At 53.8% G+C, this 24,880-nt stretch overlaps 1 protein-coding gene across 2 annotated transcripts in view; it reads left to right on the top strand.

Moving 5' to 3' along the window:
- The window catches only part of DAB2IP (DAB2 interacting protein), a 183,438-nt gene that overhangs the window by 13,187 nt on the left and 145,371 nt on the right, over window positions 1-24,880 (top strand). Inside the window, exon 1 of one of the 2 annotated variants that reach the window (XM_054584453.1) lies at window positions 9,611-9,702. The exons of the other annotated variant lie outside the window; for it this stretch is intronic. The gene's annotated coding sequence lies outside the window, so the exon portion shown is untranslated. Of the gene's footprint in view, window positions 1-9,610; window positions 9,703-24,880 lie in introns of those variants that run through there. 2 annotated transcript variants of the gene reach the window in all.

The raw sequence follows: 24,880 nt of genomic DNA, 5'->3' as shown, positions 1-24,880 counted from the left end.
TCCCATCTATAAAGTGGGGGTAGCAGTTGCACGCATGTGCCTCATCAGATATAATGAGTTAACATATGTCAAGGGCCAAGAACAGGGCTCCCTCCGTGTCTGTTACCAATATTTGTTCTCATAGAACAGCAGAGACTGGGTCTGGCTGAGGAGAGGCCCCCAAAGTGGAGTAAAGGAATAGATAAGATAATAAATAGAGGGAAGGAGAATGAGGGTTCTCCCAGGAAGTGCCTCACGATTCTGACCCAGCCTAGTCTCACCCATCAGTGGTGTCTTCCAGTTGTGGGGGATCTCCCACCCCCCGCCCCCCGCCACCAGCTCCCTGTCGCTGGGCCTCTCCCTGCATTTTTCTGTAAACGCAGAGGTAGGATTTCATTTCACTCCTAGATGACTTTGGGTGATAAAGAAGTAACTTCAGCCTCCTTGAATTGAATCTTCTCTCTAGAACGTGTAACAAACCTGGAAATTGGAATGGCCCTGGAGCTGATTATTCTGGGAGGGCACCTCCTGGCATTAAAACGAAATTAGATCAAGGTACCTCTGTTATTAGCAAAATAATTCCCTACGATTACAGAATGCAGCCATGAATCCTGATGGCAGATGAACTTCAGGTGACTTACTTGAGACGCATAAGTGTGCAAAAATCACAGGCTCATCTAATCGCTTCGCTCTAGCATTGCAGTCGGGTAATTATGCTAATGAGTATAAGAAATCACCTTTTGTGGTCTAGGATTGGGAGGGCTTGAGACAGAAATGCTAGTGGAGGGCGTTACCTACTTCCAGCTGGAGAGGCTGGGTGCCATGGTTGGTTCCAAAACGCCTCTTTCTGGGGAGCTGGTTTGGTCCTTTGTCACCTGGGAGAGAAACCCATTAGGCAATCAGAATTGCAATGGCTTGCAGACCATCTTAACATAGGAAATTGAATTTGTCTAAGTTCCACTATTGGGCATGTTGTTCCAAGAAGCAAGTTAAGCTATAAAAGCGCAGGACCTTGCAGTTGAGTCAATTTAATTCACGTTATGCCCCCTGGATACTAGGCGCTCTCTGTCCAGGTGCCAGCGACAGGGGAGTACCAGTATTACACAGTGTTTCTGGTGCTTCCTGAACATGGTTTCTTGTCACCAACCTGAGAGAGGCCCTATCATCCCCATTTTAGACAGGAGGGAATATTGACTTGGAGACAACCAAGGTGCTTCCAGCTGCCCAGAAGGATCTGGAAGGTTTCCCGGAAGAGTGGACATAGGGGAGGGCATTGCAAGCAGAGAAAACAAAAAGCCCAGAGGCAGAAGATAAAAGAGATGGGCTTGGGAGATGGGGTGGAGAGAGCAGCTGACGATCAGACTAGTTGAGGGTTTGGACAATGGGGAGGCACTGCCGGCGCTTGTGCAAGGGCAGGATCGATGGAACATGTGAGGTATCTGGGTCACAGCGTGGCAGACCTGCTAGTGCGCAGCTGGCAGGGAGAAGGTCAGAGGGTGATGAGGTGAATAACAGATAATTTTTTAGTACACGCCTCAAATATTGCACAGAGCACACCTGTCCTAAAAATTATTCGTTCCCTTGAGCATTGCTCACCTCTGCCATGGTCAGCTCCACAGTCACGTTCTCTCCGGGGTCTTTCCCTGCAGTGGGACAAATAGCAAGTGCTCCCTGTCCCAGGGTAGGTTCCCTAGGAAGCAGGCTCTGAGGCGGATCGGCAAGAAGGAGGCCTGTGAGGGAAGGGAGGGCCCAGCTCCCGGAAGGGCAGGACGGGCAGCAGCACCGGGCAGAAGGAGAAGCAGAGCTGCCGTGTAGTGTTAGGGAGGTCTCAGCCCACCCTAGGGAGCAGGGGCAGGGTGTCCTGGAGTGATCGGTCACTGAATGTAGGGCTGTCACCTTCTCAGGGTGTCACCTCAGGTGGTGACTCTCTTCAGTAGAGGCCACCCCCAAAGAGGGCTGAAGCTGAAGCAGCCTCCCCACGTGTCAGGAGGAGGGAGGGAGTCTTCTGTTCTTGATCTGGGTTGCATATCACAGCATCCAACCCAAACATTCCCCTCCAGCCACCTCCCAGTCTCTTGTGTCCTTCTGACCAAGTCCCTCTGTAGAGCTGTCTGTCCTTCCTCCCTCACTCTCAGCCGCCCCTCTTCTCTGACTGTGCTCTTGCCAGCCTCCAGTCTGTACCCTTTAACTCCATCGTCCTCCTCCAGGTGGAGTTTTTGTGAAACTCAAGGACTGACTGTCCCTCCCCTGCGTAAGGTCTCCCAGCAGCTCCCTGGAGTCCTGGAGTCCCGGCCGGGCTTGGCACTCAGGGCCCCGCCTGAGCGGCCCCGCCTCTTCTTCCTGTCCAGTCTCTCATAGCTCGTGGGCTGGCGTCCCTGAGCACACTAGGCTGGCTCGCACCGCCCCAAGCTTTGGCATGGGCTGGTTCCCTTCTGCCTGGTGAAGTTAGTTCTCTCTCTGCTTCTTTAAGACACTCAGAGGTCATGTCCTTGGAAGCCTTTCCTGGAGCCACTGCTCTGGCCCTCACGCCCAGGCTGGTACCAGGTTCCCCCCGGAGCCACCCCGTCTTAGTCCTGAGCACATGGGGCCAGCACCTGGCAGTGTTGTCGACTGTCTCCCCGCTGCACCAGTGAGCAGCTTGCTGTTCATTTATCTGTGTTCCCAGCACCAAGTTCCGAGTGTGGCACAGAGGGTCCCCGTCGACGTCAACATTGACTTAGGCACTCGGGGAGTCCAGGGATGGCAGGGGTGGGCAGGAGAGGAACCACAGAGCAGAATCAAAGCATCGGACCGATTGCACTAAGGCAGGGCTGGGCCCCTCATAATAGGCCTGTCCTGGAGACCAGAGCCATCTTCCTGGTCACTGTCACCTGATCCTTCTTTCTTCCATAGTGTCTGACTCCAGCCACATTCTCTCCGGGTACTTAATTCTCAGCCAGAGGTGAGGTTTGCACATTTCTATAGTTCATTCCAGCAGCCCCCACTGCCCTGCACAAACACTGGATCTCTTCTCCCTCTTCTCCCCCTCCATTCATGACATCCCTGCCCAGGGGTTATGGTGGGTCTGGGTCTTCATCATATGATGCCTCAGTAGATGTGGTTTCGAATCTCACTTCCATCGTCAGCTGAGGGCCTACACTCCCAACGAGAGACTGAGTAGTTAGTTTGTACAACTATAAAACATCACATGCATAAATATAGTAGTGTGGCTCTACTATTTACATGCTGTGTGATGTTCTACAAATTGCTTAAACTCTCTCAGTTTCCTCACCTGTCATATGGAAATTCCTAATGTCATACCCTCCACAAACATGGCTGCAAGAATTAAGCGACAGAACACATAAAGCACCTGGCAAAGCCACACTTGTGCGTGTATCTATTACACACATGTAGCATTGGAGGTGTGCAAGTAAACTCAGATTCACTCATTCATTCAGTAAATATTCACTGAGCACCTACTATGTACTGAATCCTTTCCTGAGAGGAGGGTGTGGGAGAGAGTGTAACAACAGACAAAACCAGGCATCATGGCTGTGCTCAGGGACATCCAGCCCTGGGTGACACATTGATCCAATGACCACACAATAAAGGCACAGGCACCAACTGTAATAAATGCCATGAAGAAAAGTGACTCCGGCCATGAGTGTGTAGTGTGCAAGGCTTCCCTGTGGACCTGACACCTAAGCGGCCATGGGAAGAAGTGAACTGGGCCAAGGAGCGGAGGGGACAGAGGAGAGTGTTCTGGAGAGGGGAGCCTGTGTGCTAAGTCTGTGTGATGGGGAAAAGCATCGCATAACTGGGGAACAGGGAGCTAGCTGGGTGGCTGAAGGCAGAGAGGGAAGGGGAGAAGGCAGTCTGGGGAGGTGGGCTGGGGCCGGACCACCCAGGGCATGCTGCAAGGCCACGTGAAGACAGGAAGTCATTGAAAGCTTTCAAGCTAGCTTGGCGTGCTTTGATTGAATCTGTACTTTACAAAACTCATGAGGAGAAGCCAAAGACATAGACCAATAGAGCAAGGGCCCAGGCGGACACGGGGAGTCAGCTCAGATCTTCCTGAAATCCAGGCAAGAGACAACAGACAGTGTCTGGACTGGCCTGGAAATAAACATTTGGGACTCATCAGTGTAAGGACAGCGTTTGAAGCCAGGGGCCTGGATGCAGTTGAAGTGGAAAGTCTGGAAGGATAAGGGGGGCTCAGACAACTTCAAACTCTGGCTTTCGTAGCTCAGTGAAGTAAAATCAGGGAGCCAAGGAGAGAACCAAAGCAACAGAAAAGATCAGAGAGTGTCCGGGGTGTGAAGTAAAGCCAAGAGGTCGGGTGAGATGAAAATGGAAAGGTGTCCCTTGGTGTGACCAGCAAGAAGATCATTGGTGACCTTTCTGAGAAGCACTGAGATAGCAGACCTTAAGCCGGGTAGGGGTTCCTGCCTTGCATGCCCACTTGCATGGGACAAAGAGCCAGCTGGAGCTAATGTCCACGTCACCAGAATAATATTACTTTGTCCAAAGTGATCTGGATCAGACAATCAGCTCATTAGTTTCGAAAGTCTCCTCTGAACCCATGAAGTGCATAGTCTTGTTCTTTTCCAGTGCCCACGGAACCCTGGCGACTTTACGTACTTTTTGCTTGTACAACATGTAGCACTGGCCAATTCATCTTCTGGAGTCTGGACCATAAGCAATTTGCCATCCTCTATGTTGCCTTGATGGAAGCTCCCAACAAGCGGACATATGTGGGTTTTGCATATATAGTGCAGACGATGCATTTGTTACATCGCTTCAGGCGTGTCCCTGGGGAAGGTGCCGCAGGCTCTGTCGCCCCTACAGATGGAAGCTGGCAAGGAAAAGACGGGTCCAGATTGGGATCCCTGGGCTGCGTGTGAGAACAGATTGGAGGGGGGTAGAGTGGACGTGGGGAGACAGAGAGGAGGGTCTGTGCTTCTGAATTGCTGCACAGCCCCTCCCCCAGAGGCAGGACACGGACAGGAGGAGGCACTAACTTGGAGCACACTTCTGACCCTCCCACCTTCTGGCCGGCCTCCAGGCGCACGCCTTTGTTCAGAACTGGAGAACACTCCCTGACATATATTTTCAGCCTCCCACTATCACAGTAACTCACTTGGGTTCCTTCCACCCTCCCCTGCAAACATCTTCCTCTTGGCCAATATTCATGTAATTACTATAATTACTACCTGCTCAAAAAATGGGGCCATGCATTTTGCCTCTATTATCACATGGAATCCTCACGAGAACCCCTCACAGTGAGCCCCACTCACATTTCGGTTTTGCAGACACAGAAACTGAGGTGCAGAGGGAAACTGTAGCATGCCCCAGGTCACACAACTGGCAGGGGGCTCGACCCAGATGTGAGCCCCGGTCTCTCTGATCCCAAAGGTCTTATTCCCCCCCAAAGAACACAACACAGAGAAGATCTGTATAGTGGGATTGTTTTCCTTCTGGCAGTTTTATGCATGACCCCTTTTTGTTTGTGAGTATTTGCCTCATTCACCCCTTTATTCATTCAACAAACCCTCCTGAGGCCATGCCATATGCAGATGGTGGGGTGGCGGTGGTGGCTCGGACAAGGTTTGTGACCGGAGGAGCTCACAGTCTGCTCATAACCAGGTGCAACAATCCGTAACGTTATAAGCACGGACAGTGGGGTGGGCAGGCGCTGTGGGAACCCTCTGCCTGGAAGGGCCAATGGACGGCTCCCAGGGCCTTCTTATTGGCTGAGATGGCTCAGCTGGGACGTAAGAGGAGAAACAGGCCCCAGCCGGGCAGGGACAGGGGGGCAGGAACTGCAGGAGTGAACATTTTGCGCAGAGGCATTCGGGATGGGAGGGGGGTTGGGACACCTGGCTGCACGGGGGTGCCCGGTTTGGGAGTCTCAGCTGGCTGGGACTAGGGTGGGATGGCGGCAGTGGAGACTGGGGAGCAGGCTATTCATGTTCTTGTGATTTATAGAGCACGTCACAGATGCGATGTCCACATTATTAAAATAAGGAAACTGGATTTCAGAGCAGGATTGGATTTTATGAGACCTCTTATCATGCTTGCTCTGTTCCTTAAAAAAAGTTACAAAGAGTTATAAGACACACACGCGCGCGCTCGCGGGCACACACATATACAATACTTGTGTAAACTTCAGCCCAGGTCAAGAAATCAAACCTTACCAATATGGCTGAAACCTCTCCCACCATCCATCACATCTCCCTCTCCCTGCAGAGATAAACTCCTCCCTGAATGGTGTATTTATCATTCCTCTGAATTTCTTTATACTTTTACCATGTGTGTGCATTCCTAGCAATATAGGGTATCATTTTGTTCTGCGTGTTTAAAAAAAATCCATGTAAATGATATCATCCACTTTGATCTTCTGCAACTTGCTCCCCATCCCCCTACTTAGGATTCATGAGGCGCACTAGTCATTCATTTTCGCTGCAGTATAGAATTTCACAGAAGGCTCCATGGTCTGTTCCTGCATCCTTCCTCTCATGGACACTGAGGCTGCTCAGGAGCTTTACTAGAATAACCATGGCTGCCATGAGCAAGAGCTTATCTAGGTTTGTTTCAGAAGCCAAGTCTCTGGGTCACTGGGGTGCTTGCATTTTCAACATGTCTAAACGCCATCAAATTGTTTTCCAGAGCTGCGGTCCCCTCCCACCAGCCGTGTATGAGAGTTCCTTTTGCAGTTCCCACCCTTTTGCTGGTTGTCAGTCTCATGGGTGGGAAATAGCACTTGACTGGGTTGAATTTTGTACTTTTCATATTACGAGTGAGACAGAATGTATTTTCATATGTTTACTGGCCATTCATGTTTCCCCTTCTTCAAATTGCCAGTTCATATAGTTCATAAAAGATCTTTGTATATTTTGGATATTGTGTTCCCAATACCTTCTTTTGATAAACAGGCGTTTTACACTTTAATTAAATGTATTGATCTTTTTCTTTATGGTCTGTGCTTAAAGACACAAGAGTCTTTAAGAAATATTTCCCTATTACAAGGTTTTTGAATTTAGGTCTTTAATCCACTTGGAAACAATTTCTTTTTATGCATGATGAGAGGTAGGAATTCCATTCCATTTTCCCCCCAGTATGGACAGCCTATCGCTCCCTAAAAGCACCATTTGTAGAACGGGCCACCCTTTCCCCAGTGACCTGCAGCAGCACGTCTGCATCAGGTTTCCTCACACATTTGGGTCCCTTTCTGCAGCCGCTATCACTGGCCTATCCATCCATCCTTGGCCTAATATCATACAGTTTCCCTGCACCTTTTTGAGGCCCTTAGAACTTCTTCCCGGAATTAGCAGGGCTCGTGGCTTCCTGAGAGCAGATCACATCTTATTCATCTTTGCATCCCTCTCTTCACTTGTGACATGAACATCCATGTCATGATTTTGTTTACAAAGGCCTTCTCACACTCTGTCTCTTGGGCTCCTAAGACTCCCCTATGCAGAAGGGGAAACTAAGGCACAGAGGCGAGATGCCTGGCCGGGGTCACGCTGCCGGAGTGTTGGGTTAGGGGTTCTGTGGGATTCCAGAGCCACTCTGCAAGCCCATCTCGCACTGCACAGGCTTACTCCACCGTCCCGCCGCCCTTCTGGTCCTGGATTTTCACTCCTTCCGTCCTCCTTTCAACAAGCAGCTCCTGAGCGATGCGTGTGCGCCAGCTTTTGTTGGTGCTAGGACCCAGGCCCCGTGTCTGCGGGGACTCTTTCCATTGCTAGAGACCAGTGGGGAGCGAGGGACCGTAGGTGGGGCGTTTGATGGGAAGTCGTCCGAGGCCTGGGGTCAGCAGGAGGAAGTCGGGCAGGGTTTCAGAGTCAATTTAAAGAGCTCCGTTCTGGGCGTGCACTTGGGGCCCAGGCGCTGCCTTCAGAGAGGACGCTGGCTTCCCCCAGGAATTAGAGGCGTCCTCCCGCCCTCCCGCCTCGAGAGGCAGGAATGCGAAGGATCAGCTTTCAGCAGAGCTGCGGCTGCCGTTCCGGGGAGCTCCGGGTGCAGGCCCTTCCCCAGCGGCCGAATTAACTGGTTCTGTCTGTCCGACTGGGAGAGCAGCTCTCGCTAAAAATAGTGCCCTGCCCAGCACGTTGTGCGCGGGTCGGGAGCTGGGGCCGCGATTTTGGGAGTCCGAGCCGCTGACATCCCGGGGAGCCCCGCACGCCCCCAACTCCGGGCCTGGCCCAGGTCCCAGCCTCGTGGCCGAGTCCGCCGGCACGGCGCTGTCGCCACAGGTGCCGCGGAGGGTGGAAGGCTCGCGGACCGAGGCACGGCCGAGGCCGTCCGGGATGGGAGCCGGCGGCGCGGCCTCCCGCGCGCTCGCCTGGGCCTCCCTGCCCCTGCTGGGGCCTCCCGCCGGCGTGCTCTGCGAGGACACGCTTTGCTGCCGAGGTAAGGCCGGCTGGCGGCGGGCGTGCCCCTCGCCCTTCCCAAGCCCTTGCTGGAGCTTCCTTCTCGTTCCCCCATCCCAGGTCTGCGGCGGGGGGCGAGGTCGGGGGGGGGGGCGGTTTGGGGAGGGCGGCGAGGTCGGGGTTGAGGCGGGGAGACGCCAGGCATCCGCACCGGGCTGGGGAGAAGAAGAGCCAGGCACTGCCTGCAAACTCATCTTTAGTTTGAAAAAGTTGCTGTCTTGGCACCGGGGTCCGAGGAACGTTCACCTCCCTTTGGCCTCAGTCTTTCCTCTCTGGAAAATGGGACAATGAAACCGTCAAGCTTTAAATAGTTGTTGTGACCCCAGGACAGGTTGGGGTACCACCGGCTGAAGCGGATCGCAAGCATTCTGGAGAAGTTGGCCCGAACCCAGACGGGATTCTTGAGGGAGTACGTTAGCGGGAGGGTTAGAATTGCCTTCTATGTGACCTCCCTCCCCTCGACCCCCCCATTCTCTGCTAAAGCTCTGGACTCAGCATCGGATCTCGGCTCCCGTGGGCGGTGGAAGATCAAGGCAGGGCCCATAGCAGCGTTTCAGAGTCAGCGACGGTGCAGGAGGAAAGGGTGCAGAGTGGGAGAGAGGTGCGGGCAAAGCACATTCGCGGTCCACTCCTCAGTCGCGCACCCCTATAGCCCGCAGGCTAAAGCCGGGTTTTACCTCTGACATTCCGGGGTTCAGGTTTCAGACTTAGCTGGCCCTGCACGGAGGGCCTAACCCAGGGCCTTGGCGGGCTGGCTGAGAAGGCGGCGCGCGGGACCCCGCCTGGCCGGGAGCGGAGGGGCGTGTGGCCTGGCCTAGATTGGGGATGGGAAGGAGGGGGCGTGTGGCCCGGCCCAGATCCTGGGCCAAAGCGGGGACAGGGGGCGTGCGCCAGGAATGAGGGGGTCCGCCTGCTCCGTCCGGCTGGGTGGGATGGCAGTAGTGGGGTCGATTGGTCAAACAGGTGCGCCCCCGCCCCGCCCCGCCCGGCCTCCGCTCGGTGCCGGCCAGGCGGGCGGAGCTGCGGGTGGCGGGGCCTGCGATTGGCCGGGCTGGCCCGGCCGGGTGGCCGGGGGAGCCCTGGAGCCGAAGCACCGCGGAGCAGGCGGAGGTGCGGGGCCGGCCGGAGGGCGCTCCTGCCGGGCCGCCCCCTGCTTGGGCCGTTCTGCCGCTCTCGGCCTGGCCGGCGCTACGGAAACTTTCCCGCCGCGTGGGGATCGCGCGGTCCCGCCACCTCCTGACGCTGCCCCCGGTCCGAGCTCGGGCGCCTTTGGGATGGCAGCGCCCAGCGGTCCCGCCGGCGCGTAGAGGTAAGAACGAGGGCGCCTGAATCAGGATGAGGGGCCCCAGGGGCTTGCAGGCTTGCAGGGATCCCGGACAGATCCGGGGTTCGAGAGGATCTGGAGGGCCTGATGAAGCGGATGTGGGTGCACAGAGGAGCGGGCTGCGACTTGGCCTTACTCACCCCTCTTCCACCTTACAGCCCTCTATCTTGTGAGGGTCTCTACCCGGTGGGTCTACCCTTTAAACTTTCCTGTGCGCCCTGCCTCTCTATCTCGGTCCTGGGAGAGAATCACTGTCGGTATTACAAGGAAGGCACCCCCCAGCTGGGCCCCGCCGCCGGCGGGGGATTTGTGTGTGTGTAGGGAGGAGCTCTCTAGCCTTCCAACCCCGACGTTTCCAGTGGTCTCCCCATACTTTGTACCCTACCTACAGGTATCTCGCTTTGAGGGGTGATAATTGGATAGCCACTCCTCCTCGCCGTGCTGAGCCAGGCACCCCAGGGCACCCGAGTTTGGGGTGTTGTTTTGTTCAACCCTAGCCACTCTTCAGTTTTCAGGGGGCGGGGTCATTGAGGTGAGGTCTCTTTTCCGTTTCCTGGGCTGCCTTGTACCCTGCCCTCCATGAAAACACCATGAGCTAAGCAGAGTGGAAATGGGGACCCAAACCGTGCATGTCCCCATTCCCAGCCTAGTGGGAATTTCTGGCTTTCTGATTTCAGAATGGTTTATTCTTCTGAGCTGCCTGGTTTGAGTTATATGGCCACTGTGCCCCTCTTCCCCCTCACCTTCTGCTTTTCTTGGGGGGGGGTGGCAAGTAATTTTGACTTGAATATAATTTTTATTGAGGTGGATGAGTAGCTAGCTTCTTACTTATGAGGACTGACATCTTTAACATTATTTCCCCTCAATCTCAAAACCAAATTCCTATTTTTTCTTGACCCAAGACTGTACACCTGACAATTAAAAACCAAATCAAACACCAGCTTTGGAGCCCCGCCCTCACTAGCTGTGTCCTTAGGCCGTTTTCCTAGCCTCTCTGAGTTCAAAGGTCCCACTCCAGGGAGATCTAGTGGGGCCTTTGAGAGGTGAGGTGTGGAACGCACCTGGCTCACAGGTCAACAGCCTTGGGCTGCCACTCCGCAACCTGGACCTTGGGCCCTTTTGCTGTCTAAAGGACCGAACCACTCTGTGCCTCAGTTTCCCCTCCTCTCAAAAGTTGGTGTGGACCAGCCCCTCTCAACCAGCCCTTTTGGAAAAAAAAGCACACAAATGCACCTACCCTCCAGGGTTTATGGTTCCAGTGGGTTGGTAGGTCTGAGGTTTAAGACACCCCCCTCCTTGTCATGAACTATTCAGAAGGCATAGGCTTTCTGTCTCCCTCTGATCTCTCCTCATTCATTTTGGATGCTTGGGGGAAAAGGTTGTAAATATCAGGAAAATGCAAATGTGCTAATTAGCCAGTATAATAGGGAGAGAGGGGCTGACGGGCAGAACCTGGTCCAAAGTCACCTTCAAGATCACCCACGCCACCCCTCCCCGTTTGTTTATCCCTGGTGTTGTGTCTCCACTGGTTGGACACGTAGTCCTTTTTGCTGGGATCCTCTAGTGACCGCCAGCCCACTAGGCAGTTAGCTTCATGATTGGATGACTCCAGCCTGTTAAAAAATTCTTCCTGTTTGAAATCGGTGTCCATGTTACCTCTACCCACTGGTTTAGTGCAACCCTGCAGGCATCTCTTACTGGCTCCACTATTCACTGTAGTCCCCAGGTGCCTGGCATTCTCTTCCTTCCTTTAGGCACTTAGCACACTGAACTGAATTTGGCAGTGACTGTAGGGCACCATTTACGGAGTGTTTATTATAAGCCAGGTCCTGTACTGAGGGCTTTACACATATTTCCTTGCATCCAAAAGACAACCCCATGAGGTCCTCATTTTGCATAGGAAGAAACAAATTTAGAGAGGTTAAGAGATTTACCCAAAGTCATGTAACCCAGAAGGAGCAGGAATACATCCCAAACCCAACATCTGCCTTTAAAGCCCAAACTTCTAATTGTTACTTTTGTCCGGTGCCGTCATGCGTGCCCACGGGGGGTGGGTGGGGGTGTTGTTCCCTGGGTCTGTGGGGTGTGCCGAGGATACTTTCATCACAATCACGTAGGCACTTGTTGGAATGCAGATTCCTCACCTCTACGCCAGACCTAAGAATCTGCGCTTTTAAAAACTCCTCTGGCCATTCACATACACACCACAGTTTGAGAACCGCAGCCCTAAAATACTCCTGGGGAGAGAATCCCATGTCTAAGAGATCTGAATTCAAGTGTTGGTTTCACTGCTCCTGAGCTGATTACTTTTGGTTACTTGTGGCTACTTTTCCTTTCTGGGGCTTCCCGCAGCAGTGAAATGGGTGTGATGTTAAACCCAGTATCTGCAGGTGGCTGTGGAAGCCTCCTGGGTGGACAGCAGGCATTATGGGGCAGGCGTTCAGAGGACAGGGGCTTCTCCGGCCACAAACGGATGCGTTCCCAGAAGGTTTTGCTCACCTCCCCATCCCCAAGGCCTCTGGCTTCTTCTTTCTAGAAGTATTGGTGCATCCTGGATGAGGCCCTTGCGCTCAGATTTCTTAGCCAGGGTTGTGGGGATCCAGGAGGTGGGCAGGACCGCCCCCCCAACACACACACATACCCTCCCTCCTCCATGGCCCCTGATGGCCTCTGACCTTCTAGACAGGAGGTGTTGTGCCCGAACTTCTGGGGGGCAGGGAGTCGGGTAGGCCTGCCATGTGCTCATGTGCGTTGTAAAACCGAGTAGAAAGCCACCCCTTCCCCGGGGGGCCTGCTGCACTGGTCCCCGGGCAGCTCCTGAGAAATGTGTGACTTGAGGCTGGCTGGGCCCAGCTGGCTGCCAGGGGCATGAGGGCTTAAGGAATCGCCCACCTGGGCCTCTGGACCGCCCGTCCTGTGCTAGCTGTGCGGTGCCCAGAGCACTGTTCCACCCCGATCCTGTTTGATCCTGTGGAAGGCGTGCACTCATTAAACACCCACTTTATGGAGGAGGTCACTGAGTTCAGGAAGCTGAGCGACACATCCAAAGCTCTGATGTCTGTGTGTGGGGAAGGTAGTCAAGTTCCAACTTGAACCCAGGTCCTTTGGCAATAAGCACAGGCCCTGTTGCACTGTATCCCGACCTCACTGTTCCCGGGCCCCACCTAGTCAGGGCTTTGGTGCCAGAGCCCTCATCTGGAAGCTTGAAGACCTGGGTTCCGACTGGGCCACCCCAGGGCTGTGTGATCCTGGGCAGGACTAGTCATCTTCTGAAACTTTGGTTTTTACCCTGGCTGGAGCATCATCCTGTACAATGAAAGGTCATGGGTTCAATTCCAGATCGGGGCACATGCCTGTATTGCAGTCAGGCTGCATGCGGGAGGCAACCGATTGATGTTTCTCTCTCACATTGATGTTTCTCTCTCACATTGGTACTTCTCTCTCTCCCCCTGCGTTTTTCTCTAAAAGAAATGAACAAATGTCCTCGGGTGAGGATGAAACAACAACAAAACTTGAGCTGTCTTTTCTTTAAACGGGGAAGGGAAGATGTTTAGTTAGATCTCTGAGATTCCTTCCAAAACTGGAAGGTCATCAGCTGCACTTATTTCTGCCTTTCTAAGGAGAGGCATCTGTGATGGGCTCAGGGCACAGGTGAGCTATCGGGGTAGGTTGGAGGGCAGAGTTCACTGGGGCTTGTTATGAAACTGGTCAGAAAGCCTTCTGTGGGCTCAGTGTCGGGGAGGCTAGCGGAGCCCAGGGAGTGTGTGGGATGGTAGGAGGCAGCCCAGGTTGCTTGCCTTGGAATTAAATAGTGTTTTGCACTCTGAACAAGGCAGGAGGTGATGGCGGGAATAACTAGGAGCCAACGGGGAGACTGGGGTAAGCACCCCTCTCAGCTGAGATAACCTTGGCTGAGAGACCAGGAGGATATGTAATAGTTCCTTGCCTCCCTCCTGAGCCACCATGTGTCTCTCTCTCCTGGGGGTCCCCAGCCTTCCTTGAGCGCAGCCCCTCCCAACTGGTATCTGCCCGGATGGCTGGAACTGCTCCCTGGAGCTGAGCAGCTGGCCAGGGGGATCCAGTTGCCTGTTTTCTGTGCCCACTGGGGGCCCCTGGTGGCTGGGCTTCCTAAAGCAGGTCCTGGTAACCGCAGCCTCTGCTAGCCACCTGCCCTCAGTTTCCCCCTGTGGCTCCCTGTTATCCACCCACAGGATCAAACCCGTTCTCCCTGGCCTGGCGATCCGGGCCCCACACCTGCCCGAATTTCCTCCCTGCCTCCCCCTTCTCTCTCTGCTCTGCAGGCTGCCCGTGTCCTGTTGTCTCTGCCTGCGACTCCCAGATGACCTCTCTCAGTCACTGCTTCATTGCCCAAATTCTTCCTGCCCCTCTGGGTCTGGCACAAATGTCACCTTCACTCGATCTCATCGCCCCAATCAGGGTGAGCTGTCCCCTGGCACGGTGCTGGCCTGTAGCTCTTACCAACCACCTTGCATATGCTTTTTCATTTCTGAGATACGTTCTGAACTTCTGGAGAGCAAGGCCTTCTTAGAAGGCCTCACCTCTCATCTGAGCATCCATGATAGCCCGGCATGGGCCTTCCTTGCTCTAGGAAGTGCTCACAAAGCCTTGTCGAGTTGGGCTGGCTTATAGCCAGACTTGGTTTTCCTGCTCCTGACTCAGAGCATTTTGCCCGCACCATGCTTCGCAAGGCAAACAGGTTGGGGGTCCTCTCAGTGGGTGCTCTGGGCCGGGCTGGCTCCAGGCAAGGGACAGACAGAGAGGTGCCTTTGGTGTGCAGAGAGACTTTCCTGCCTCCTTTGGATTGCTCTTGATCTGCTTTTTAAAAAAGCCTATTCTGGCTTTGTGGCATCAAAGAGCAGCTGGGAAGCAGGTCTGAAAAGGGCACCTGTTCCTTCTCCCGCCTGCAGGCTGAACTGCAGGTCTCTTCTAGCCCAGATCCACCTGATTGCTTAGAATTCAGAAGAGCGTGCAAAGCCCTTACAAAGGGTCTTGGGGGTCACTGAGATGGTGTTTGGGGCCTACCGATTCGGCCCCAGAGGCATCTAAGGATCACAGGATTTTCTAGGGTTACACAGGTATTTGTGGCCAGAACCTCTAGGGAAACTGTCTGTCCTCAAGGTTCAGAGAAGGTCCTTGTGCCCCAGAGACCAAAGGGGAAAGGGCAAGTATGTGGACAAAAAATTTAGGCTAAAACAAAACATTTCTATGAAATGACTGGGTTTTTGAAGCACTTTCACTCAGAGGGTCTTGTTTAATGTCGTCCTTTACGGAGACTTGCTACTGAGGACACCAAGGCTCTGAGAGAGGGGCCCCTTGGCTGAGCTCACACAGCCAGACAGAGGTGGCCCAGGACTCGCACTGGCCTCTCTTACTCCATGTCCAGGGCTTGCTGTGCTCCACCGGGCCTGCAGAAGGCAGGGCTCGAAGTGGGGAGCCAGGAAGAAGGGCTCCCCATTCAGAATGAGGCTTTTTTTCTGCAAAACTCTTGCGTTGGAGTCATTTTGCACACTGACATCATTTGATGAAGGTGAGCGAAGTCTGTATGAATTTAGTCAACACCCACACGGGTGGGCCAGGTGACCAGGTAGGAGCTCTCTGCCCTAAAGGAGGAAGTGCCCATCTCCTTGTAGGTCACAGTGGCTGCTACCTATTACGGACCCATGGTGGTAATGTCTGAGGGAAGCTGGGGTTCTGGAGAAAAAGGCGTAAAGTACATGGACAGGCTGTCACCAGTCTTGCTCCTTAGTGTCCCATAGCATCTACGATGCCTTTGTTATTGACTGTCCCACTCACTTTTGCTCTATTAGTTTACCTGTCTCCACCCCGGCCTCCGTCCGTAGACTGAGCATCCTAGCAGAGGTGCTCATGGTCGACCCCACTGGGTGACTCTGCAGCAGGTCCCCTTCCTCAGAGGGGGACAGAAGGGTGTGTACGGGTAAATGAATACTCAAATAAATGAATGACCCTTCTCAGCATCTTTGGTGACCCTGTCTGGCTGTCGCCCGCTGGAAAATATGTAACAAGTGAGTTCACCAGGAAATGGTTGTCTGACAGGGGCTGTGAGGACCCGGCCAGACATAACGGGAGCCGGTCCTGGCCGGAGCAGGGCCCTCGGAGCCTTTCCCGGCAGAGGATAAGTCATCAACGCTGCCGCTGCTTCCGGGAGGAGAGAATTCCCAAAAGTGGCTGCCAGCCCCCTGATAGGGATCTGCAGGGTGTGTGAGGGATTTGTTTTCGGCCAGGATGTGGGGAGTTAAAAATAGCCACCCTAATCCCTTGAGTTCGCGTCACACTTGAGGCTGTGCAGAGCCCTTGGCTCCGTTATCTCCCTTGAGTGGCTGGGCAGCCACTGACGCAGGTAGAGGTCGCACTGCCCATTGTATAAATGAGCGCGTGGAGGCGTGTGCCCAGTTCCTCACACGAGGCTGTAGCCAAAATGTGGTGGCAGAACCTAGGACTATGCCCTGTCCCCTATGTCTGCGTTCTTTTACTCTTGCAAGGAGCCCAATTGACAAGCTACCCAGGAGAGAGGGGGGTGGTTGAAACAATAGGGGTAGATTATTAAGCAAAGCAGCAGGGACAGTGAGAAGACTAGGAACCTAAGGAGAGATCAAGGCCCGACAAGGGCTCCTGTGGGGTTCGGGCTCAGCTAGAGGCTGTAAGTGGCTGGGGCGGAGGTGTGGGCGATGGTGGGGTGGTGATGGGAATGAGGCAGAGAAGTACCGTCAGGACCCCAAATCGAGGCCCTGAATACCACAGTAAAGAACGCACGATCATGATGCTGTAGGCAACAGGGAGCCGTGGAGGATTCCAGAGCACAGCAGTTCCCTGCTTAATCAACGGTGCCCGACAGTGCGGTGCAGTGGCATGCCCCGCCCCCGGGCTTTGCTGGAGGGGTCCTTTTATGGTGTTTGGTAGAGTGGATTTTTAAAAAATCCTCAGAAACCACTCCGTCTGTCCCTACCTCTCCTTCTGGAACCTAGCATTGCAGGACAGGGAAGACCCCGTTTTCTGTTGCTTTTGGGTTCTCGGAGGAGCCAGTTCTGGGCGCAGTCTACATCCGGGTTTCTTGGATTTTCCTAGTTTTTAATCTAGGTTCTTCTGTTGTCTGGCTACCTGTCTTCACCATGGTGGGAGGAATGGATTGAGAGGGAGGAAGCAGCAGCTGCAGTCCTGGGGGAAGGCTCTTCCCCTCCCCTGGCTTGATTCACCGAAGTCTTAACTGGCTGCTCTCGGGCCTCCCACCCTGGGCACCTTGCCCCTGACAAGCTCCCAGGCCACCAGAATCCATTTTCTCTTCCTCTCAGCTTCGCCCCTCTCCCACTGGGACCCCGGATTGGGCCCCCACTCCTTCAGGCAGCCTGCACAAGTGCAGCAACACTAGCCTCTCCTGCACATTCTACTCCCCATTGTCCTCTAATCCATACCTGTATTGGCTCTTCCCTCCTTCCCCAGCTAGGCCAGAGGCCCCTGAGGGCTGAACCAGATCTCAGCTGGGCAGACCATTGGAAACCTGTAAGCCACCCATTTTAGAGTTTAGCAGACAGAGGCCCGGGTTTGTCTAAAATTCATGAGCAGCTCCTGACAAAGCTGGGACTCGAACCTGGATCTCCAGCTCCATCCTGGTCTTTGGCTGCAGCACCACCTTGCTTTTCAGAGCCACTCTGCTCCTCTCTGGGCTCCAGGAGCAGGGATTCCCAGCTCTGCGAGAATCCCGGTTTTGCAGCCCTGGCTCCTCCTGGGGCTGGGAGCCAGCAGCGCCAAGCCTGTGGGTTCTCAGGGAGGGCTTTTGGCGTCGGCGGGCGTCGGCTTAGTCACAGCGATGAGATCACTGCTCACCTCTGGACGGCGGAGGATGCCAAGGTTTGGGAACTTTCACTCTGAGCCACTTGTCGATTTTGTGCATGTGTGTGAGCAAAACAAGCCTGTTGGTTGGGACTTCGTACTTGGCCTGTGGACGGCAGGCCTGGGGCAGCTGCTGGGCCACGATAAGGCCCTGGGCGGTGCCATCTCACAAGGTCCCAGGAGAGCGGCTCTGCGCTGAGAAAGAGCTTGGACCAGGAGCTGGAACCTGCTGCTAGTGTTTTCTCTGCCTCACACTGGCTCTGTGACCCTGAGCAGGGGGCAGGACCTCTCTGGACTGAAAAAATAATTGCTAGCAGCTCACACTCGCTGAATACTTTCCATGGGCCAGGCACTGGACTCAAGACTTTCTAAGAATTAGGCCATTCGGTTCTTGCACCAGATCCATGAGGTCCTGTTATCATCTCCATTTTTGTGGACGCGCAAGCTGAGGCACAGAGAAGAGGAGTGACGTGCCCAAAATCACCCAGCTGGGAAGGAGTGCAGTGAGAGTTTGAATGAAAGTCTTGCCCACCCTCCCAGCTCACAGTGTCCATCACTGCGCACTCTGCCCTTAGCTGCTGGGCCGGCTCCTTGGGGACTGTGAACGTGTGAACGTGCAGACGTTAGGTGTGATTACGCAGGACTCTGGTGAAGGAAGTTCTGGGTATGGAAAAGTCTGAACTGAAGAGGCTACATGAACCACTTATTTATTTTTCTTGTAAAGATACACAGTGACTCAAATCAGCCAAACAAAAGTGATGCATAGAGCAAGGGTGCAACAGAGGGAAGGATAGATTTCTTCAAGGCACTCGAAGTTTACCTTCTGCACGGCATTCACATTCCACCAGAGCTTGTTTCTGTGGTTTTGCCACCGGCGTGAGTGTTTGTTGAAGCAGGCCTGCTGGGTGAAGGTGGGTGCGGAGGACTCCAACCAGTTTGCGATTCAGCTCCTCCCTCCTTCCAGAGAACCTGTAGGGTCCACCCTTAGGGAGAGAGGGTGCTCAGTCTTCGTCGAGGCCACAGGTTGGTGTGCGGGGAGGGTGAGAAGTCAGGGGTCTTCCTGGAGGGGGCGGGCCTGGAGCTGGCCCCAGGAGGGCAGTTGCCCAGGTTTCTGCAAACCGGGTTGCGAAATTGCTTTTCCCAAGCTTGCCTGGTTCTCTATGGCAGCTCTGTGGCCAGGTGAGCTGGGAGGCCTGGCAGCCAGGACACTTGGGGAGGGGGAAAGTGTCCAACCCTGCCTCAGTTTCCCCATTTAGATGAGAACATCCCTAGATCCCCTTTATCTCTGCCATACCTTTGGAGAGGGGGCAGAGGGGTGCGGGTGAAGAAGTGACTTTGAATTCAGAGAAGAGTTTATCTCTGCCATGGTGTGTCCTCGGGCAAGTCATTTCACTGCCTGCGCCTCAGTTTCCCCCTCTGTCAAATGAGGATAATAGTGACACCTACCTCATCGAGTTGTTTTGAGGCATGAGTGAGGTAATGCTTACAGAGTGCTTATCACAGAGCTGGCTCAGGAACAATGCCTGTCATTATAAACTGCTGGCTGTGCTGTTGTTTTTCGCTGGGGACACACCTCTCCGCCTTCACCTCTCCCCTCGCCTTGGAGTTCCTGTTGTTGACATCCTCCTCAGCAGCCAGAGCAGGGATTTTAAGTATTTATATCCTTGCTGGAATGTCTCTTTGCATTGTCTAGTTAATTACCTGATTGAATGAAGACAAACAATTTCACTCCCTTTCCTGTGCCAGAGCAGGAAGTGGCCTGGTGCTTTCTTTACTGCGATTGAGATGATTATTGTAATATCTGGTGAAGATTGAAATATTTGGCAATGATAATGCCCCCCACCCCCCGGCCTTCAGAGGTCTGCTGCGTCTTAGCATAGCTCCACAGGCCCCATAAATCAAGCAGCAGCCATGTGCTTGGGAAACATAAATCTCAGTGAGGATGTTGATGGGTTAGGCCACATTTCTGTCAGTGCCAGCTTGCTGTTTTGGCACCTTCTTGTCCATTCATAGAGGGGTGGTTGAGGATTCCTCTTAAATATTTAGAGTGAACCACCTGTGTATATATTGCAGGAGTACTGGCTGATGGAGTGTAAATCAATAACTGAGAGGCAGGGAGAAGGTGTCCACGGAGCGGGGGAGTCATCAGCTCTTCTCCGTGCCTTGATGGCGTTGCTGGCATTGGGTTCCGGGCAGTGCAGTGGGTAAGGGCCTGGGTTCTTAAATTGACATGCTGGGGGCTTCCGATGCCTGCCTTGGTACTCAGTCACTGTATGAATTAGGACAGCCACGTAACTTGTCCTTGGGCCTAAAGCAAAGGATGCAATGGCACCTGCTTCCTAGGAAAGTTGTAAGAATTGTGCTTTGCACAGTGCCAGCACGCGGTAAGTACTCCTACAAGTAAGGCTGTATTTTTACTCAAAGACCTTAAAAAAAAAACCCCACTTTCTTCTTTGTCCCAAGACCCTCCCCAGTGTGACTTTCCAGCCTCACCTCCTTCTCTCCAGTAACAAGGAGGACCAACATGCCCGGGGCTGTCCCACTTCCGGCTCCTGCTTGGGCAGTCTTTGCTCCTCCTTTTCCCTTCAGAAGGATCTCGAGCACAAGTCGCGCCCCCACCAGTCCCCTTTAAGTGCCTCGTTACATCCTTGTTATGCCTCCTGTCTGCCACCGTCATTTGTCCAAAGCGTGTTTTGTGGAATGGCAGTTTGGGGAAATGCTTTGTGGAACAGGAGTTTTGGAAAAGGCTGCAAACTTTACCTATGCTCATTCATACAGTACCATCCCACATTGGCAATACTAAAGGCTCTGGGAAGTCCTGCTGTGAAGCAACCCACTGAACTTTGTTGACTCCAGAACTCTTCAAGCCTCTGACCACAGGCCACTTTCTTCTTGGGATGCCTATTGACAAGGCTTTGTGACCTTCCTAGAGATGTGGCATCGTGACGTCTATGGCATGTTTTGATGCCATTTCCCATTGTACATCTAGGATACCAAGGCCAGAGGACTCAGTAACTGGTCCTTGGGAAACCCATGTGCCCCTCCGTCACCTCATGGATCAATTAACAGGTCCTTTATGTGCATGTCCAGGGCCAGGCGATGAGGAAGGGCTGGGAGTGACAGCCAAGGAAGGACCTGCTCTCAAAGAGCTTTTGGCCTTTGAGGGTGTAAATTGGACACGTGGAGTAGAAGGAGATGAGCTGCCAACTCTGGATCCATGAGCCTTGGTGTAACAGGAGCCCTGGCCCTGTCTGTATCCTCATCGAGGGGGGACACGAGGGCCAGGTGTCGTCTGAGAACCCAGCCCTGTCCCCGGGGCCAGGGACCCCAGGACTTGGCCCCTCCTGCCTTCCACCCCAACCCCCGAGGCTTAGTCCTGCAGGGGTCTAGCCAGGTGAGGGGAGAGAAGGCAGCAAGGAAGAGAAGAGCCTTCTGTTTATCAATGCACAGGCTTCCCTTCCTTTCTGAGGGAAAATGCTCTCTTTTAAGATTCCTCTTTTATTATCTGAAATTCTCAAGGGAGCAATTACCTGATGGTGGGAATTATCTGCCGTCTTTATTCTAGCGCCTGTCTGCCTGAGTTCCTTCTTGGAGTAATTGATTTTGGTAATTCAGAACTGAATATTGTTTTAGGAGAGGGTGCTGGTGCAGAGACAGGGGGGCGCCCACAAAGGCGTCTTCCAAGGTGCTGACGGCCAGCGATGCTGCTGGTGATGGTTATGGTGAGGGTGGGGCAGCGACTGAATTAATGTATTTCTTGCCTTTGAATTTTCTCCCTCTTGTACTGAAGGTGCGTGAGTTGCGGGGGAGCTCGCCTGACGGGGAACTGGGGCAGGTTTGCTGTAGGAAAGGAGCTGAGAGGCAGGCATCAGGTCTGATGGGTTTGGTTGCCCCTCACCACGGGCAGGTCAGTTCTGGGCATTGGCTCCTGCCTGATCTTGACCCTGACCCTCACCTCTGGCCTCCTGGAGAGCCAGGGAGGCAACAATGACCCCTTGGAGAGCCTTTAGGGACAGCAGCTGCCATAAATCGGCCTGGCCTTTCTCCTGGGCAGACTGAGGTGCTGGCTCTGGACCCTGCCACTTGGGCCCTGCTGTCTCCTGGGAGGAAGGGCAGGTTAGGAAGCCTGGCTTCACGTGGATGCGGAGAACAGCCTGAAGGGAGGACCTCAGTGTGAGGAGGCCTGAGGATAGTGGGAAGTTGATCTGTGTGGTGGATAAAAAAGCAGCGGCAGGGGGTGGGGGGTGGGGATTTTATCCCAAAAATGGCACACACACACCCCCCCGTGTCACCTGCCGCTCATGCCCAGAGAAGGCCCAACTTCAAATGTCTGAATGCTCTGGACATGAGAGGAAAAGCTTGGACTAGAAAGTTCTTCAGTTTTCTCACTTCTGGGGCTTGTCCGGAGGAAGCAGCATGGTGCAGTGGCTTCTATGGAACGTCTCTTCTCCCCTCTGCCTCCAGCCCTCCCTCCACAGACCCTGTGGGGCACCGGTTAGGGTCCAGCCCTAGAGGCGGCCTGTCCTTTGTCTAGCGGTCACCCACCCCTGTGAGGTCTGGACACTGAACTCCCTTCCACAGCCTTCTGTCTGGGAGTCATGGGGCATTTCGCCCCCATTTTACAGATGAGGAAACTGAGGCCCAGGGTGATCTGTCCAAGTTCCCACCTCACACCTAGTCCCCTGATTCCTGGCCCCGGACCTGGGAGGGCCCCGGGGGCGGGTTGGGAGCTCGTGAGCTGCCCGGCAGAGAGGCGGGGTGGCCCTCAGGGGGAGAGGGTGCTTTCTCTGGTTCTCTCACCGTCCCTAGCTAGACTTGGCTCTGGGACTGGTTGGTTGAGTCTGTGTCCAACCACCTGCTCAAGTGGGAAGCTCCTGAAAGACAGGGATCCTTTGTCGCCGTGGGATCACCCCTCAGTGCCCAGCTCAGGGCTCACACAGGGGTCACCCAGGGCTTTTTCAGGTACAGTGGCAAAAAGGCTCCTCAAACTGGCCCAAGTCAAAAGGATTTTATGGTCTCATGTGTCTAAAGGACCAAAGAAGCCGATGAGTTAGTAAGGATGTAGTATCTTGTTTCTCTCCTCCCACTTCCCCCAATACTAAGTTCTGTTTCTCCGCTGAACTTTGAGTGCAGGAGGGGGTCCCCAAAAATATTGGGGTGCTGGCCAAGGAGAAGGGGAAGCAAACAGACAAAAACAACAAAAAATCTATAAACACATGATATGCATGTCATGAATAGCTGGTAAATTCAATGGATTTTTGTAGAAACTTTTTTTTCTCCAAGAGAGGAATTGACATTGGAGGCACAATATCCAGGTGGCAGGCACATCCTCTTCTATAAGCAAAACAAAGCGGACACTGGGCACTGAGAAGGCTCCGAAGCCTCATCTTGCTTGGCTCAGCAGAAATACGTGCGTAGTGATGTGCGCCGGGTCTTGGCTCCAGGAGTGGTGGGGACGGCGGAGGTTGTGGCGGCCCGTCTGCCATCCCTAGTCTGGTCTGAGTTTGGTGTTATGGAAGTGCTTTGAAGGATTGAAAACAACTGGGTTGAACCTAAGCCGTGTCAAAAGGTTCCCACAAACTTTAAAGGGCCAGGTACATGTGCTTGGAAGGCCTTTCTGGCCAATGCAATACTCCCGTATAGAATTGATGGATAAATTATAATGTGATGGGTTGTGATGAAGGGGTGATTGTTGAAGGCCTTTCTGTCCTCTGACTGTGACAACAGGGAGCTGCATAGTCCCTGACTAGAGGGGTACATATTTATTGAGTGCCTACCATGTAACAGGTTGACTACTACCTGGAGTCCACATATATTTATTGAATGCCTACTATGTACCAGGCACTGTGTTAGTGCTGACTGAGAACTAGTATGATTTCAGAAGCTCCTGTAAAGCAGCTCTGGTGCCTGGAATTCCACCATTAGTGATTGATTCCTTTGGCTTAAACTTGCCCTTTCTAGTTCAGGTGTTATGTACTAATGGAGTACTGAATGGGGATCTTACTCATCTCTAAGTCCTCCTTGGCTTGGAAGTTATTATTTGGAAAAGCGGAACTAGAGGAGTTAAACAGGGGACCAGGATACAACGCTGGGCTGGTGGTGGAAGTTAAGGTTTGCACATTATCCATCATTGTGCCTACCCCACCCCGAGTGCTAAACTTAGCAACAGTCCAAAATTTTAGTCATCGAATCGCTTTTAGTGGTCATTGTTTTCCCAGTTTGGATCTTAAAGGCAAAACAAGACCTAAAGGTCCTTCCTGGCTCTGGCCTCCTTCTACAGTCTTCCAGATCCTTCCATACAGATGGGTGGCTCCCACTCTGGCTGCCTGGGGTCGGTCAGCTGCTGGAGGAAGTCACCAGAGCCACCCCCCACCCCTTCCAGCTGGAAGAATAGTTGTCTACCTGTTCACCTCCTGGGCCCTAGGAACCCCTTCCCTACTGAAAACGCGGGCCATTGGCTGTCCAGCACACACTCACCCTCCCCTCACCCCATACAGTGGCTGAAAGTATGTGTGGCCTCTGAAGTCCCCCTGGGCTCAGGACCAGGCTTGACCAGCTGAGTGACTGAGCCGCTCTTTGCTGACCTTCCCATCTGTAAAATGGGATCACAGTGTTCTCCCCAGTGGGGGTTGGAGGTGTCAGTGAGGTAGAAGATGCAGGTCATCTCCCTAGGCGTGGCGTGGAAAAGGAACGCAGTACTTGGCATCTTTGATGATTATAACCTCATCATTACTCAGGGCTTCCGCCAGCCTCCCCAGGGTAGGTACTGGCCGTCCAGCCGCCTGACTCTTGCCTGCCCAGACTCGGCACCTTCCCGGCTGCTTGCATGCATCTCTGTGATGCCTCCTGACCCTCCGGGGGTCCTGCCCCAGGTGCCTTCTCTTCTCACCCACCAGCTCTCTCCCGGGAGCCACATTCATGCCCAGGGTGCCAACGACCCTTGGATCTGGACTACCCCGACCCTGATTATAAATCTCACCCTCACCCTCTCTCCCAAGTTTCAGATGGAGAAGGGATTCTCACTGGATGTCCTACAGGCATATCAACATGGAAGCCCTTTTCTTTCCACTGAAACCACTTCCCCGCACTTGATCTCCGCTCCCCGTTCAGCTTCCTGTTTTAGGTGAAGGCTGTGCTGGCCAGCCCCTGGGCCGGGGAACCGCAGTCTTCTGGGCGCAGGTCGCCCTCTTCTCCTTCCTTCCTCCTTCGTGTGAAACTGGTAGCTCCCCTTTGACACTGGCTCCCGGCTCCACCCCTGTCCCCACTCGCCACTTGGGGGTAATCCAGCCATAGCCTC

The sequence above is a fragment of the Pteronotus mesoamericanus genome, unplaced genomic scaffold (genome assembly GCF_021234165.1).
Source record: "Pteronotus mesoamericanus isolate MK-2021 breed Mesoamerican mustached bat unplaced genomic scaffold, CSHL_Meso_final contig_78, whole genome shotgun sequence".
Taxonomy (NCBI): domain Eukaryota; kingdom Metazoa; phylum Chordata; class Mammalia; order Chiroptera; family Mormoopidae; genus Pteronotus; species Pteronotus mesoamericanus.
The sequence above is the reverse complement of the archived record's forward strand: the minus strand, read 5'-3'. Positions and strand labels throughout refer to the sequence as shown.